This window comes from Cibotium barometz, chromosome 1 (assembly GCF_041138505.1).
Source record: "Cibotium barometz isolate CiBa-2024 chromosome 1, ASM4113850v1, whole genome shotgun sequence".
NCBI classification, from domain to species: Eukaryota; Viridiplantae; Streptophyta; class Polypodiopsida; order Cyatheales; family Cibotiaceae; genus Cibotium; species Cibotium barometz.
The window spans coordinates 43,547,668-43,563,810 of NC_141046.1; positions in this window are offsets into that span (position 1 = coordinate 43,547,668).

Genomic DNA, 16,143 nt, shown 5'->3' on the forward strand with positions numbered 1-16,143 from the left:
ACCTCATGGTAGAGCTAGACTTCAAAGCATTCTAGCTCCACGACATGGTAGAGCTAGACTTGAAAGCATTCCAGCTCTACCATATGGTAGAGCTAGATCAATGCATTCTAACTCTTCCACATCACCACATGGTTGAGTTGGACTTCAAACCATTCTAGTTCTACCATGGGGTCTAGCTAAAATATTTTGATACAGCTCTACCACATGCTAGAGCTGGACTACTTCAAATATTATTTCTAATTTTGCCATGGGATCGAGCTAGAATACTTTGATATAGCTCTATCACATGGTAGAACTAGATTTAAAAATATTCTAGCCCTACCACATGGTTGAGCTAGAACAGTGCATTCTAGCTCTACCACGTGGTTGATCTAGATCAATGCATTCTAATTTCACCACATTCTGATACCTGCTAGCACATTTTGTCGCGTCTTTTTAGAATCAAATGGAAAGAGTCTTTGCATCTTGGGTCATTTTGTAATGCAACTAAAGTCAACATTTTAGAACAGTATATAGTTTAATGTTAGCATGCATAGTCACATTTGTTTTGTAATTGTTTAAAATCTATCTTTGCATAAGAGTAGTTGTAACATGCCTTCCCCCACATGCCCACCTTTATCATTAAGCATGCTCATTTTTTTAAAGGTCGTGTGATTGATTCTGAATGGCAGAGGCGACTTCTTCGTCACAGACCATTAGTACGTCACATGTCCAAGAAAATCCAGAGTGTACAAAGACAATTGGTTTAGCGCCGTCTTGACCGTCTACGGGAAATTGATGCAAGGTTGCGCTTTGTGCATCCCTCTGAGGGGGTTATCATACTGACATGGTATTCACAGACCCAATATGCGTACCCCTACGCAAAGAGGATGATAGGAGGGCTATTATTCTAAACCTTAATGGTTTGTTGTGCCATGTCGTCGAAACCCAATATGATGAGAAAGATCATCCTTATAGAAATGAGTTGGTAAAATACCCAATTAACCAATATCGTTATGTCCTATGTCACAAGGATGCACATGAGTTCTTAGATTGATGTATTCAATTCTTTTATGTTTTTATTTGGAGCACATGTAGGAGAACTAGGCTCTCTAGAATTTAATTGACACAGTATTTCCACAACAAAAGCCCAAGTTTGCAGGTGTTCTCTCACAAGAGCATTGTTCAAAATCCACATGGGTTGTGAAGAATAGACAAGTTTTCTTTAAAAAGCTTGAGACCTTTTGGGGTCTCCATCCTTTGTACAACAAGAAAAATACATTGATAATTGATGATAGCTAGTTTTTTGACAGAAGATTTAAGAGATTGGTTGTTTTTATGGCTACAGAATGAAGATCGGCAAGAGTATACATGGGATAATGCCTTTGAAGAAAAACCTAACCAATTCTCAGATGATGTGATGAAGAAATGGCTTGAAGAAGAGAAATTGGAAGTAGAGAATAGGAAAAAGGCAGAGGTGTGGAAGCAACATCAGGAGGCTGATGCTGAGGCAGAGAGGCAGGAACAACTTGAAATTCAAAGAAAGCAAAGAGAGGAGGCTGAAGCTGAGGCAGAGAGGCAAGTAGAGAGTGAAAATCAAGCAAAGCAACAAGAGGAGGCATCATGAAAGTAATACACCACCATGAAGCTCATTTTGTTTGTCCCTAATATAATCAAATGTAGACGATGCAAGTAATTTGGCCTTTTTTTAATGTAATAAAAAGCCATATATTGAAATATGATATTGTAATCAAGCCTCTTATGGAGCATACTGTTCAAATGTTTGCCTTTGCAAAGCATTGAACAAATTCTAGCACAAGCAATAAATTCATGTTCATTTACAATGTCTTATTATAATTGAGTCATAAATGGAGTGCATCCTTCTCTAAGGGGACTCCTTTTATCCTTTTATCTTTTGGTCAAACACTTTGCAAATTATTATTTTTTTAGTAAGAGTAGGTGAAGACTTTTAACTATCATTTTGACAAAGGTCATCCTACTGCAAGGAGACTCTTTCTATCTTTAGTAATGTTAATTTGTAGTAGTTGTGTATATAAGGAAACTTTCACCATGTCAAATTATAAATTCTTATTTCAAATTATTTAGTCTTTGTTCATTATGATGCAGTCTTAAAATTGGAGAGTGTATCCTACTCTAAGGGGACTCTCAATATACAATCTCTTGTATCAATGTTTTTTACTTGGGGGTCTAGATTGAACAAATGGTAGATCTTGGTTCTTTCAATGCGTTCTTGCTCCATGTGGTAAAGCTAGCATTCTATGTCTATATCTACCATGTGGTGGAGCTACCATCCATTGAAGTCTAGCTGTATAATTTCATGGAGCTAGCTAGCTCCACCATGTGGTATCTTATTGAGCTCTAGCTCCACCATCTAGCTCCAACATGTGTGGTGGAGGTAGCAGCCATGGTCTCTTCATGGAATTTTGGCCTTACCACATGGTGGAGCTAGTATCCATGTGTGGTAGACCTAAACCTTTGGAAGTCATACAATACGACTAGAATTTTGAGTCTAGATCTACCGTTTGGTGGAGCTTGCATCCACTGAAGTCTAGCTCTATAATGTCCAAGTGGTGGAACAGGATCTAGAATGGATAAGTCATGGATCAAGAAATCCTTTTCAGCTCTATAATAGAAAGTGCTAGATCTAAAGTGAAGAGATAAAGTGGGGTGGTTGCAAGATCAGGGTGCCCAGTTTTGTCCACTCAGGCACTCTGTAAACAGTAAAAAAACAAGCATTTATTTACCTTTAGTGGCTAATCTCTCCTAGTAAATGAAGGAATTTCGTTTCAAGTTCTTTTATTGGAACATCATATTCAAAGTTGGAAATATAGTTGCATAATTTAATTAAGCATTAGATAGTCAAAAGTCCTCATTTTCTTAGGTACAAAGTCAATGTATACACCCTATCCCAAATTTGAACTGATTCCATAAAATGTTAATATCTTTTACATATAAACTCATATGAGATTCCCACTTTGTACCTTAGATCTTCACATAATATGGAGCTTAACTTGACTTTTTGAGAAAATTTTGAGATATTTGTCTATTTTCTTTAAATATTCCAAGGTCTTTAAAGTGTTATAATATACGCCACTTTTTGTACCCACAATAGCTACCACTTAAAATACTCAATCTTGTAGATCAAAAGAGTGGGTAGATACTGAGACATTAGTAGAATGTGGTGGTTAGTAAAAATTGCAAATCCAATGGTTGGATTTTTAATGATCTCTTTTTCAAAATTCTTCCAAACGATCAGAAGGCATGCAAATATTAATAATCTAATTAGTAAAATTACATTTTTGATGTGAATATTATAAAACCTATAGGGACTAGTGTGCTTGTAATGGTGCATCTATGGAAAAATAAATTGGATCACTCTAAGTATGGAAAGATCATTTTTTTATCATTTCATCATATTTTTGATTAATTTTGATTAATTAGACTAATTTATATTAATTTAAGTTATATTGGGTTAATTTAAGGGCAAGCGTATTTTCTATTATTTGCTTGATCTCATTTTAAGTACCTTGCCCCCCAAAACTTGCTCCCCAAGCATTGTCCCAGTCCAACATAAACTGGATAAAACTGGACACCCTGATCTTGCAACAACCCAGTGATTGACGTTGGACTACTAGCCATGCTAGACACCTCAATATGAGCAACAAGGCAAATATCTCGCTACATTGTCCATTTCACACAAATAACTACACGAGTTTTCTTCAAAAAAGTTCATTTCTTTTGGGGTCTCCATGTTTTGTACAACAACAAGAATACATTGAAACTCGATGATAGCTACTACAATGTGTTCAACAATCAAGATGATAATCAAGATAATAATTGAGAGAATAATCTAAGTGTGTAATCTTGTGAGTACACAAAATGAACATGCTTAAAAAGAAGGTCAATACCTCATTCAACCAATACACCCCTATGACACTAGTACATTTTGTTACCCCCTATGACACTAGTACATTTTGTTACTCCCTTTTGTAATTGAATGTAAATGGTCTTTGTAAATGGTCTCTATTATAATAAAATATAAAGGGTCTTTGTAATCTAGCCATCTTCGGGAGCGTGCTGTTCAATTGTGTGCCTTTTGCAAGGCATTGAACATATTTTAACACAAAAAAATAAATTCATTTTCATTTACAATGTTTTATTATAATGGAGTCGTAGATGGAGTGCATCCTACTCTAAGGAGACTCCTTTTATCTATTGACAAAATGTATCATACTTTAAGGGGACTCTTTAGTAGAATAAGCTTCATCAAAATGAAATCTTTTAACCGTAATTTTGACAAAGTGCATCCTACTCCAGGAGACTCTTTCTATCTTTAATAATGTTAATCTGTAGCGATTGTATATATAAGTATAATACCTTCACCACCTCAATTTATAAAATCTTGTTCATTACAATGAAGCTTTAAAATTGGAGAGTGCATCCTACTCTAAGGGGACTCTCAATATACAATCTCTTGTATCAATGTTTGTAATTGGGGGTCTAGATCAATCATATGTTATATCTTGGTTTCTTATGGACTGTAGAATCTTTAAATCCTCCTCAATGTGTTGTAGCTCCACATGGTAGAGCTAGCTCAAAATTCTAGCTCTACCATGTGGTGGAGCTAGAACCCCTTAAAATCAAAATTACACCCCCATGATACTAGCACATTTTGTTACTTCCTTTTATAATTGGATGTAAATGGTCTTTGAATATGGTCTCTATTATAACAAAATATAGAGGATCTTTGTAATTTGGTCAACTTTGGGAGCAGACTGCTCAATTGTGTATCTTTGCAATGCATTGAACAATTTTTAACACAATAAATAAATTCATAGATGGAGTGCATCCTAGTCTAAGGAGACTCCTCTTATGCATCCACAATGTGCATCCTACTTTAAGGGGACTCCTTTTATCCTTTTATCTTTTGGTTGTTAATGCAAAAGTTTTATTATTTCTTTAGTAGAATTAGCTTCATCAAAATGAAAATTTATAATCGTAATTTTGACAAAGTGCATCCTACTCCAAGGAGACTCTTTCTATCCTTAATAATGTTAATTTGTAGTGGTTGTGTATATAAGGATACCTTCACCATGTCAATTTTTAAAATTCTTGTTCATTACAATGAAGTCTTAAATTGAAGAGTGCATCCTACTCTAAGGGGACTCTCAATATACAATCTCTTATACCATTGTTTTTAATTAGGAGTCTAGGTTGACCAAATGGTAGAATTTGATCTTGGGTTCTTATGGACTGTAGAATGGCCAAGTGGTGGATCTAAAAATCCTCTTCAATTGTAAAATATACAAGTGATGGATCTGAAAAATCTTGAAGCCTTTCTATTTTTAAGATCAAGATTGGTTCAATCTAGCATCACTTGATAAAGCAAACCATTTTTAAATTTTTTATACTAGGTTGAAGAAGGTAGATTCTAGATTAAATGCATTAAATTTTTCAATGTGGGAATGGGATTTTTCCTACTTTACCTAATATGGTCTTATTTGGATTCTTTTATTTGTTGCTTCAGTGACTCCTCATAAGCAGCTTTCCCTCTAGTGTTCTTTGAGTGGGTTACTTCAACAACCTTAACCTCATCTACCTTCGACTTTCTTGTAGGAGGAATTAATAATATGTCTCTCATCTTGATGTCCTGTCATTCCACAGGATGGACCAGCTTGTCATACCTCCATCTCACTCTGGACAATGTTGAAGTCTTTGGCTATCAGAGTTATCCTGTGAGCATGGGCTGCTACCAGCATTGCATCTTCAAAATATTTCTCCAAGTAATCCTCTGCCATTTTCTGTAAAGGAAAGAATGGCAGTTCTGTTCCACCTGAAATCAAGGTGCCAACTATCACATATGTCTTTCACTAGTCTCTGAAAAGGTGCCTTGGGGATTGCAAAGCCTATAGCTTTCTGGTGGTAGCTCTTGTTAACCCTAGGAATGGATTAACATCCCCCCCTTCTTGATGGGGCAATCACATCCTCGTGATCGCGTTGAAGATCTTTGTGTGGGTAGAATGGACAAGCTTTGTCGTCGATGGCTTTGATGTTGATTGATGTTCAATGGTCTTTGTCCCTCCGGGAAGGACTAAGAAAATCTAGTTAGTGAATGAAAAGGTTAGACTTGGTTTATTGGGAATTCTTAATGGGGTGGGGGCTGGGGTTTTTTGTCAATGATTACATTTTTATATTTGTGTGAGCATGTTTGTTTTTGTGTGTTTTTTGCTCACTTTGTTTTTGGCAATCATAAGCAAGGTTACATGTGATTTGTGTTAGTGGGGATGCTAAGAGATGTTAATAATGGGAAAGAAGAGAGGGAAGGATCGAGAGGAATGTAGACATAATCATCTAAACGAGATAGTGATATTTAGTTCCTCATTTGATTCATTGAAGCGACATTCATGGTTTGAAGAAAGTGGCCTTTGATGAAGTCCTTTTGTGTGGTAGGATTCTTTTCAAATGTTGTTGAGTAGGACCTATTCATGCATGCTTCTTCCCATGTGATTTTTATGTTTTTATGTGTATTTAAATGCTCTTAATGAAGAAGATATTTAAATGCTCTTTATGTGTTTTTATTTATGTGTATTTAAATGCTCTTAATGAAGAAGATATACATGAAGTACAAGAATTGAGTTAAAGAGACTCTATTAAGTTGCTGTTTTTTGTTGAAGTGGCACTTGAGGATTGAAAGAATTATGTCAACTTGCAAGGCTATATTATCTTCACTAAGGATTGGAGATTATTGATTTGTGAAGATGGTAGGCTGTAGCATTGTATGGAGAGAGGTTTATAATTTGAAGGAAAATTCCAGGTGATGGATTGTACCATTGACCAGCATGCTTTTGCCCACCAAAGCCCCCCCATCCAGAAATGTACCTGGAAGTTGTCGAACGATGGTGAGGCTTTGGTGCAAATGTTCTTTAGTGCATGAGTATGGATTTGTACTCATGGAGCAATTGCTACATTAACATATTCAAAAGAATAGTAAGCGATAAGCTTAACAAGATTTAATGGCTATTGAAGATCCTTGGGAGTTGCTTGTGATATTTTACCACTTCTAGGTAGGCTATAGGTGTGACTCCCTTGTGTTTTTTTTTTACTACCACCTTATGTGAGCACCTTATGAGCAACAAGTTCTTGTGGCTACTCTCCTTTTTGAGGGAATAGGTCCTTATGTCTGCTACATAGCTTTTGCACTCATGCTTCACATCCAGAGGGGTAAAGAGAGCATTGTGAGTTTGTCTTTGATGCACTCATAATCTCTGTTATTGTAGTAGACATGGAAATTGATTCTTGAATTTTTGGCTTAAATATTGTGGAGGCGATATGTAAGACTGCGCTGATGGGTTACCATTGGGGTTGCTTGAACACACAAGCTCTTGTGTAGGTGCTAAATGCACGAGAGTGGTTAAGTGACTTGCTTGGGCCTCCATTCTTGTCTAAAGCTATTGGGGTTGAAGTCGGTGGTGAGGTTTTCTTCACGTTGTTAAATTTTGGCAACCATATGATGGTATTACCATCATAGTATCCTTGTTGTTGAAGCACATGCATAGGCACCCATCTTTGATGTACATTATAAACTGGTGTGGCTGATGTCTTTGGTGCCGAGGTTTGTTTCTTTGAACAGGTTGAGGGGACTTTTTGAAGTGCTTGGGAATCCAAGCTTTGGTATTTTCTTGGTAGTACCCTTGTGCTTGCAGTAATCTGTTTGGTATACACACTTGTTGATTTGGTGGAGCTCTTTGAGGAACTCGCATAGGCTTTTGTGGATGGTGTTGTGGAGTACTTTTACCTTTCCTTGGCCTCTAAGTGCTACGTTGAGAAAGAGGCTTTGACTGTCGAGGTACCCAAATTTGATTGGCACCTGCGTAGTAGCGACAAGTGGCTGCTTCTCCACCCACACTTTGATACCATTAAGATACCTTGATTTGTGTTGTCTTGGTGGAGTTTTCTTTTTGGTGGAAGGGGAAGGCTTTGGGACCTCCTTCACATTTGTTGGCACACTGAGGCTTCAGGTTTAAGACTAATGGGTATTTTTTATAATGATGAGGCCAGATTATCTTGTAGAGTGGCTATCAATGATGATGCTTTCGAGTATGCAGTTGTCTCCTTTGGTGACGTTTGCCGGTTGATGAAGAGGCATAGGCTCCGGGGGCTTTTCTTTTGAGTCCCTTGTTAGACATAGATGGTTGCATAGGGGAAACTTCTTTAGGAATAGCTATTGATTGTGTGGTTTTTGCATCGAGCTTCTTCGGTGAGGATGGGGTTGAAGGAGTAGATGCTTTATTGGAGTCGATCATTAACATAGATTGTAGGTCATTATGTAGAGGGACTTTTGTGGAAGAGGCTTGTAACCTTTTGTGTTCAGCATCATAGAAATCCATTAAGGTTGGATCCTCTTCCTTGTAGTATGGTATTGTCAACTTTGTGTCATTGACCATCATGATGACCCTATCTCTAGTAGCAAGCATAGTGGTGCTTGGGTAGCAACAGTCCATTTATGCCCCAAGATCAAATCTACTTCCAACACATACTCAACCACAAAAAACTTGCAAGTAAGTGAATTAGTTTCAATATACATTTTAATATGTTCAAAGTACCCCAAACATGGCATGTTCAAGTCTTGTATAAAGTTAATTCTTTCAGAATGAACCGTGAGTGTTGTTTGACGTAATAAATCCCATAACTTGAGGGTCATAAGATTGTGTTCTCGTGTAGATAAAGTTATGCTTAAGCTCCTCCTGTAATAGCAATTGTACAATGCCTGGAGTGTTCAAGGTGGCTGTTTGCATGGGTTCATCTATTGAATACAACAAGTCACGTATCCAAGTTTCACCAAGGAGACGACATCATACTCAAGGGAATCTAGGGTAACATGAAATGTAAATTCCACATCACCGATTATTTGAGTAGCATAGCTAAAGTAACCAGGAACTTCAATGTTTTGTCCATTAGGAGGTCGAGTGGTCACCACCACGGGGGCATCGACTTCTACAGGCACTCTCTGCCCATTATATCTACATGCCTCTTTTGTGTGTGTGACAGTTCGGTAAATGGCACACCAAAGCTCATTTAACCCGTATTCTTTGGATCCATGATTGACCATGATTTTGACACCTCAAACACCAAGTTCATGAGTGAACTTTGGGAGGGGATTTCACTCCTTCAATAGTCAACTCAGCCACTGTAGCTAATTCCTTGGTTGTTTTTCCTGCCTTCTTCCTCTTTGACCATGCCTTGCGATCTTCCTCCTCCTTCTCTAATTCCTCACTTGTAGTTGAGTGATTAGAATCCTCCTCCTCCTCCTCCAAAGAGCTTAGTCTTCCACCACGTGAGGCTTTTCAGGTTCATCCGACAAAGCTTAGCACATGCACGGAGGCCTTGTCTTCCCTGAATCTTTGAAGAAATGCATCTCAGATTGTATCATGGGTGGAAAAATGAGCATACTCGTACTGAGCAACCCAAAGAGTGGCACTTTTTTGTAATTTCGAGACATAAGTAGATTTTTTGAGGTTCTGATCAACCAAGCTAGGGAGGTTCACGCACTAGTCATTGTTAAAGAGAAGGATGTGAGCATCTGCATCCTCCAAGGATTTCTCAGAGAACTTGGGATACTTCACCAATGACAGTTGGCTGAAGCATGTTGTAATATAGAAGGCAGGGAGGTGGTGGTAGGGGTGGTGGTGGTGGTACGAACAGTGGTGGGGGTGGGCTTATCGGTTCTTCTTCTAATTCATGTTCTGGTTGTTCTGGTTCTTCTTTTAATTCATGTTCTGGTTGTTCTGGTTCTTCATCTTCAGGTCTGGTGAACTAGAGTACCTGAGCCTGGAGCCATGCCAAGTAGTGTAATTCATGTGCTACATGAAGGATTGATTCAAACATAAAAGAAATTGATTCAAACATAAAGGAAATCAAGAAGCAAGTGAAACAAGCAGGAAGATGCATCGTGGTCATGCAAAAGTTTGTCAGCATTGACCGCTACCCCTATCAACCTACTAAGTGTCTGTGGATATGCGTGTAGCATATGCCAGTTTGATTGGGAATATGCACAAAATGATAGAGACACAAGACGACGCAGACACATGCACTTGTGCAAAGGAAACAATTACTTAATACTGATTGACTAGTGCGAATGATCTGAATTGCAACAGAAGACTTAACAAACAGATTCATATGAAATAATAGACAAGATGAATTATCAAAAATGACATGTAGGCTAGGCTAGCTGGCCGATGAATTATCAAAAATGACAAGATGAATTATCAAAAATGACATGTAGGCTAGGCAGCTGGCCGATGAGATATTGATCAAGCTCTTCTACAATAACTAGCTGACGGCAAGTAGCACATATAGGTTAGGCATTAGATCTAAATTAAGCCAACAACTAAACCTACAAGTTTGATGAAGTCTCCCAAAATATACCCACCATTGAGTATATGTCATTAGTGAACATGCTCATATATTCAAGGGGTACATAGAGTTGGAGCAATCCACAACCATCTACATTCAAAAGGTGCATCTAATCATGGCAAATTTTCATGCATGATGCACGTTTCTTTTGGTAATTCCAGTGCATAGCTAGATGATGAGATCATGAAACTCAATGCAAAATAGTTTAGAATTCCAATTGTACTTACAAATAAGGTTATGGAGCATGCCTAGCAATAGGTGCAAGATGAGGAACTAGCACTAATGAGGGCCACATATAAAACGATGCTCATAGGCACCCTGGTCAACATGTATGATCCAATAGGATACCACCTTTAGTAGTCTAAACATCATGGCACCAATGGGGGTGTTGAGAAAGTTGTGCCATTGTGCACACCAAGGAGACAGGGAGTGGGTGGAGGTATAAAAGCCTAGCATCCAGCCATATTATCCCATAAATCTACCCGAAGGGGATACCAAGTCCATGTACTTTCTCTTATAAAAGGAGGCCCTTTCAAGCAATGACCATCTAGCTCAAGTTCTTCACTTGTTGTGTTCAAGCTATCAATACTTGTACTCACACCTAGCTTGAGTTTGCCATCCACATACACACACTCTTATGATGAGCACACTTAAATATCACCCACCGTAGATTAGATCTACTCATGGTTGATTAGTATACGATTAGCAAGCTTCCGTAAGCATAGATTAGTGTGCACATGATGATACCATGAATTTTATCAACATCCTCCACCTAGAGGTTGGAGCAACCCACAGACATCTACATTCAAAAGGTGCATCTAATCATGGTAAATTTTCATGCATGATGCACGCTTCTTTTCGTAATCCTAGCGCATAGCTAGATGATGAGCTCATAACAGTCAATGCAAAATAGTTTATAAGGCCAATTCTACTTACAAACAAAGTTATGGAGCATGCCTATAGCAATGGTGGGTGCAAGGCAAGGGACTAGCACTAATAAGGGCCACATATAAAATGATGCTCGTAGGGACACTAGTCTCGACATGTATGATCCAGTAGGATACCACCTTGTAGTAGTCTAAACATCATGGCACCAAGAGGGGTGTTGAGAAAGTTGGTGCCATTGTGCACACTAGCGAGATAGGGAGTGAGTAAAGGTATAAAAGCCTAGCATCGAGCCAAATTACCCCATAAATCTAGCTCAAGGGGAGCCCAAGCCCATGTACTTTCTCCTATAAAAGGAGGCCATTTCAAGCAATGAACATCTAACTCAAGGGGAGCCCAAGCCCATGTACTTTCTCCTATAAAATGCGGCCATTTCAAGCAATGAACATCTAACTCAAGTTCACTTGTTGTGTTCAAGTTATCAATACTTGTACTCACACCTAGCTTGACTTTCCCATCCACATACACACACTCTTATCATGAGCACACTTAAATATCACCCACCATAGATTAGATCTAATCATGGTTGATTAGTGTATGATTAGCAAGCTTCCATAGCCATAGCTTAGTGTGCACATGAAACCCATGAATTTTATCAACATCCTCCATCTAGAGTCTGTCTAGACCAACATAAAAGCTCCTTACCTAGAGTCCGTCTAGATCACCATTAAATCTCCTTACCTAGAGCATGTGTGTGGGGGTGAATAACTATCAGCTTGTAATCAATGTTTCTAATCAGTAATGTTGATCTTTTTTGGTTTCTTTCTGCAATCAAGTGCTTTGTGTTGTGAAGATTCCCTTTCATTATTGTGTTTTCTTACATATTTTTCCTCCCACACAAGAACTAGTAGAACCTAATCTTTGTGATGCAACCTGTGCTGCATGAACTCATGTACCTCACCATTGAACTCCAAAATTATATTAAATATAAACTGTATGTGTTTGCATGTTATATAGGCAACTTTTTTTGCCTCCCTTTGAGTGAATTCTATACATGAACACCAAGGAAACTCCACTGCTATTACATAGTATGGTAGCAATGCTATGCCAAACAATGCTATGTGTAATACGCTAACAATGTTATGCCAAATAATTCTATGTATGCATGCTATCCTTGTGAAAACCAATCAACAAAGAAGTTACAATAAATTTTGTAAATCATTATCAAAGTTATGAAATACAATCTATTTCTAGAAGGTGCTTCCTAATACACATTATTCTTATGATACTTTTTAAGTAATATATTAATTTCAAAATTAATTTGACAATAATTAGGTGCTCTTCCAAAAAGAAACTATTTTTAGTTTTTTTGTAAACCTAGCTTGCAAAAATTTGATGATCATTTTTTTTAGGAGACCTTTTGTGGAGGACATCTAGAAAAAAATGATGTAAGCTCACAATGTTGTTCATAACCAAGTGGAGAATCTCCATATATTAAGATAGATAGGTTGGGAGCTTGATCTATTTGACCATATCTGGAACAAACCTTTCTAGATCAAACCTTACATACTCATTAGACCCTTTGAGAAAGTAATCAAAACTTGGATGCTAGAAAGACAAAACTCTGATATATTAATTGGACATTAACAAATGGATCACATCAAGGAATCTTCTAAAATTCAAGTAGTAGTGAAAACCAAACTTTGTATCTATCTCTGGGATCCCTATGAAATCCAAGACTTCTAGGGCCTCTTTTTTTTCCTTCATGGTCAAACTTCAACTTCACCTAGCAACACCCAAGTTCTCGTCACATGATTAAAAAAATGTTTAGAATAAAATTTCATGAGGCACGTAGATTAACTCCCTTACAGGCCTAGAATGATTTGAGAGCCACTGAATAGGCCGTTCTTGAGGTTGTCTAATCAGATATCCTCTATGTCAGGCATCCAAATGTCTTTCAAGGTAGGTGACCTCTTCACTTATGTTGGTAAGATGGGAGTTGATGTCAGCAAGCCCCACTGCATTATGCTCTTTTCATTTCAGGGAATCAATCCTTCATGAGTTTGTATGATGAGGAGCTTCAAGAGCATTTCTCTAAGGATGTCCCTTTCCTTATTTATATTGCTTCAAGAATGGAGCAGTATTATGGAGCTAAAAAGATTTAAGTTCAATATTTGTTTTATTGGAGGATTGAGGTGGTTATTATATGGTTAGTTTGCATGTGCTTGCAATGGAGCTAAAAGCAATCAAGTTTAATATTTGTTTTATGGGAGGATTGAGGTGGTGATTATATGGATAGTTTGTATGTGCTTGTTGCAAGTAGTTCAATTCCATGGGTAGAATATGAGAGGAGGGGTGAAGGTTGAGTTGGAACATGGAAGTCAGGTAAATCTAGGAAGGGAAGGAGTGGTTAGTGTGATGCAAAGGGAGATAAGCTGTTTTTACAAGATTCTTTAAAGGATTTTTAATAACGAGGGGGCTACAAAATATACATAACCATTGAAATTATGAGTCAGGACGAAAAAAATAGAAGTTTTCTACATATTGAGTGTAGAGTCACAATCCATGTGTGAGAGTTGCAATCTACATGTGAGTCAAATGTCAAAGTTGTGATTGTGAGCTTTTGCATGATGGTATAGATAAAGATTGAGAGAAAAGTTTGATTTTAGAGGTCAACCCCATGACTTCATATGAGAACATCCTAATACAGATGAGAAAGATACACCTTGGGGATTCAAGAGAGTTTTGCCCAAAACATGAATGCAGAGGTAAGGATTATGAGAATTATAAAATGATGTTAGTGGGGAGGCTTAAGGACACATAAGGGGAGGAAATCCATACATTAAGAGATTAGAGAAGGTAATAAATATCTATAAGGAAGGAGAATACGATTCAAAATAAAGGACTAGAAGTGAAAGCATGGAGAATGTTGTAGAAGAAGGAGATGAAGATGGTCTAGGACTGAGAAGAGAAGGTCGTGGGGTAATCAAGTGCTATGCCCAACCTCGAAAAGGAGGGCTATTTCGAATAAATCAAGTGCAGATGTGTCTAAATCTGTCGTATATAGTAGAAATGTGCCATGGGTTGCAAAACTATTCTTGTATAATGGGAGAAACAAAGCTTATGAGACAAAAGTATTTTCTTTGTTTGGTTCTAAGGGCAACACTCTAGAGCTAATGACAAAAGCATTTTCGTTGTTTGATTCTAAGGGCAACACTCTAGGGCCATGTTAGACCACGTCTTGAAAATATAAAAGATATGTTAGGCCTCGTCCAAAAGCATGATGGCCCAATTCTTCCCAATTATGAGTTAGTCTACTCAACATGTGTTGGAATGCCTTGACTCAAGGGTTGCAAATGGAGTGCTAATTAAGAGAGTATATATTCTAAAGTTTTGAAGTGGCACGTGTGTTGCACTTTAAAGCTAGCAGTATTGAAGTTATTTTCAATTGAAAATAGCACTTCAAGAAAATATGATACGATTTTAATAATCTATCATGATGTATCATACTATTCACTCACATTGTGACATATACAAAAACAAACATATGAATAAAAATACCAAAATGTATACATGTTATTGAATGACACATATAAGACAAAAGAAGAAAATAACTTCATACAAAAATGGAAGATAGTAAAGGCCAAAAATGGAAGATGATCAAGGGGAAGCGATTTAGTTGTGTTTGTCTCTACTTGCATGTCCTCGTCACCCTGGACCTCCACATGAGCTAGCCCTTCGCTGTGTGATGGGCTATTGTACAACATTTATTACATTCCACATCTATACAAAGACCTTTGTATGTACACTCTACCTTCCTCTATGGATGTGGAAGCTCCCACATGCATCCAAACCCATTGGTGGCCATTGCAATATGGTGGACCTAATTGTCCAACTATATGTTGACATGCCAAATGGAAGATAGCAATTATGCTAGTGAACAATTAATGCTAGTTGTGTATGTAATGCTTTTTGAGTTACTACCGCTTTAATCATGTTAATGGGCATTAATCTTATTTAGACAAAGTTGGATTATGTAACCTTCATTTGTGGCTATCACCTTAATCCCGTTGGTGAAGCTTACGTTATTTTACTTTTAGGTCGTTTTGGAAAATCACATGTATACGCTGATAAACATGACAGCAATGCAAGCCTAAGTTAAGTGTTAAATTAGCTTATTTTTAGAATAAGTAGATGAAAATTATTGTTGATTTAGCTTATTTTTTTAGGATAATTAGAAGAAAATAGTGTATTTGAGCGTAGTTTAGAGCTAATTGTGTGCTTAGGAACTTCCTGGTGTTTTGTGTTAAGGTTGAAGTCAAGGAGTTGTGTAAATTGAAGTTGTGAAGGAGGGTTCCCTGCTATATTGGAGCTCAAACGGCAGAAAGTGAGTACGTGTTGCAGAAATGCATGCCACATGATAAACATAAATGCAACAAACAAACAAAATATCAAAACAAGATATTACGTAAAAGTCACTTATTATCTATACAGGATTAAGGACAACCCCACCTCCCTCCACGTGGGCAAAGGAGGTGGGGCTATTTCAAAATAACCATCCTACTGCAAACGTGAACTTCACGCTTGCATTAATGCTCCTCCCGCGACGTGACTTTATGCTCGCCTGCTCTTGCAGTCATTTTGCTGTTCCAATCGTTTCATCACCTCTGGGTCACCTGCTATTCTAGTCGTCATCGTCATCACCTGAGGGTAGCGTGCGGCACTTCACTTCGCCTGGCATTCGAGTCGTCATCACCTCCAGGTCGCCTCTAGCTCTACCTGCACAGTTTGTTGTTTGTGCATGATCGTTAATTGTGAGTACTCAGCATCGGTAAAAGGAGCCAT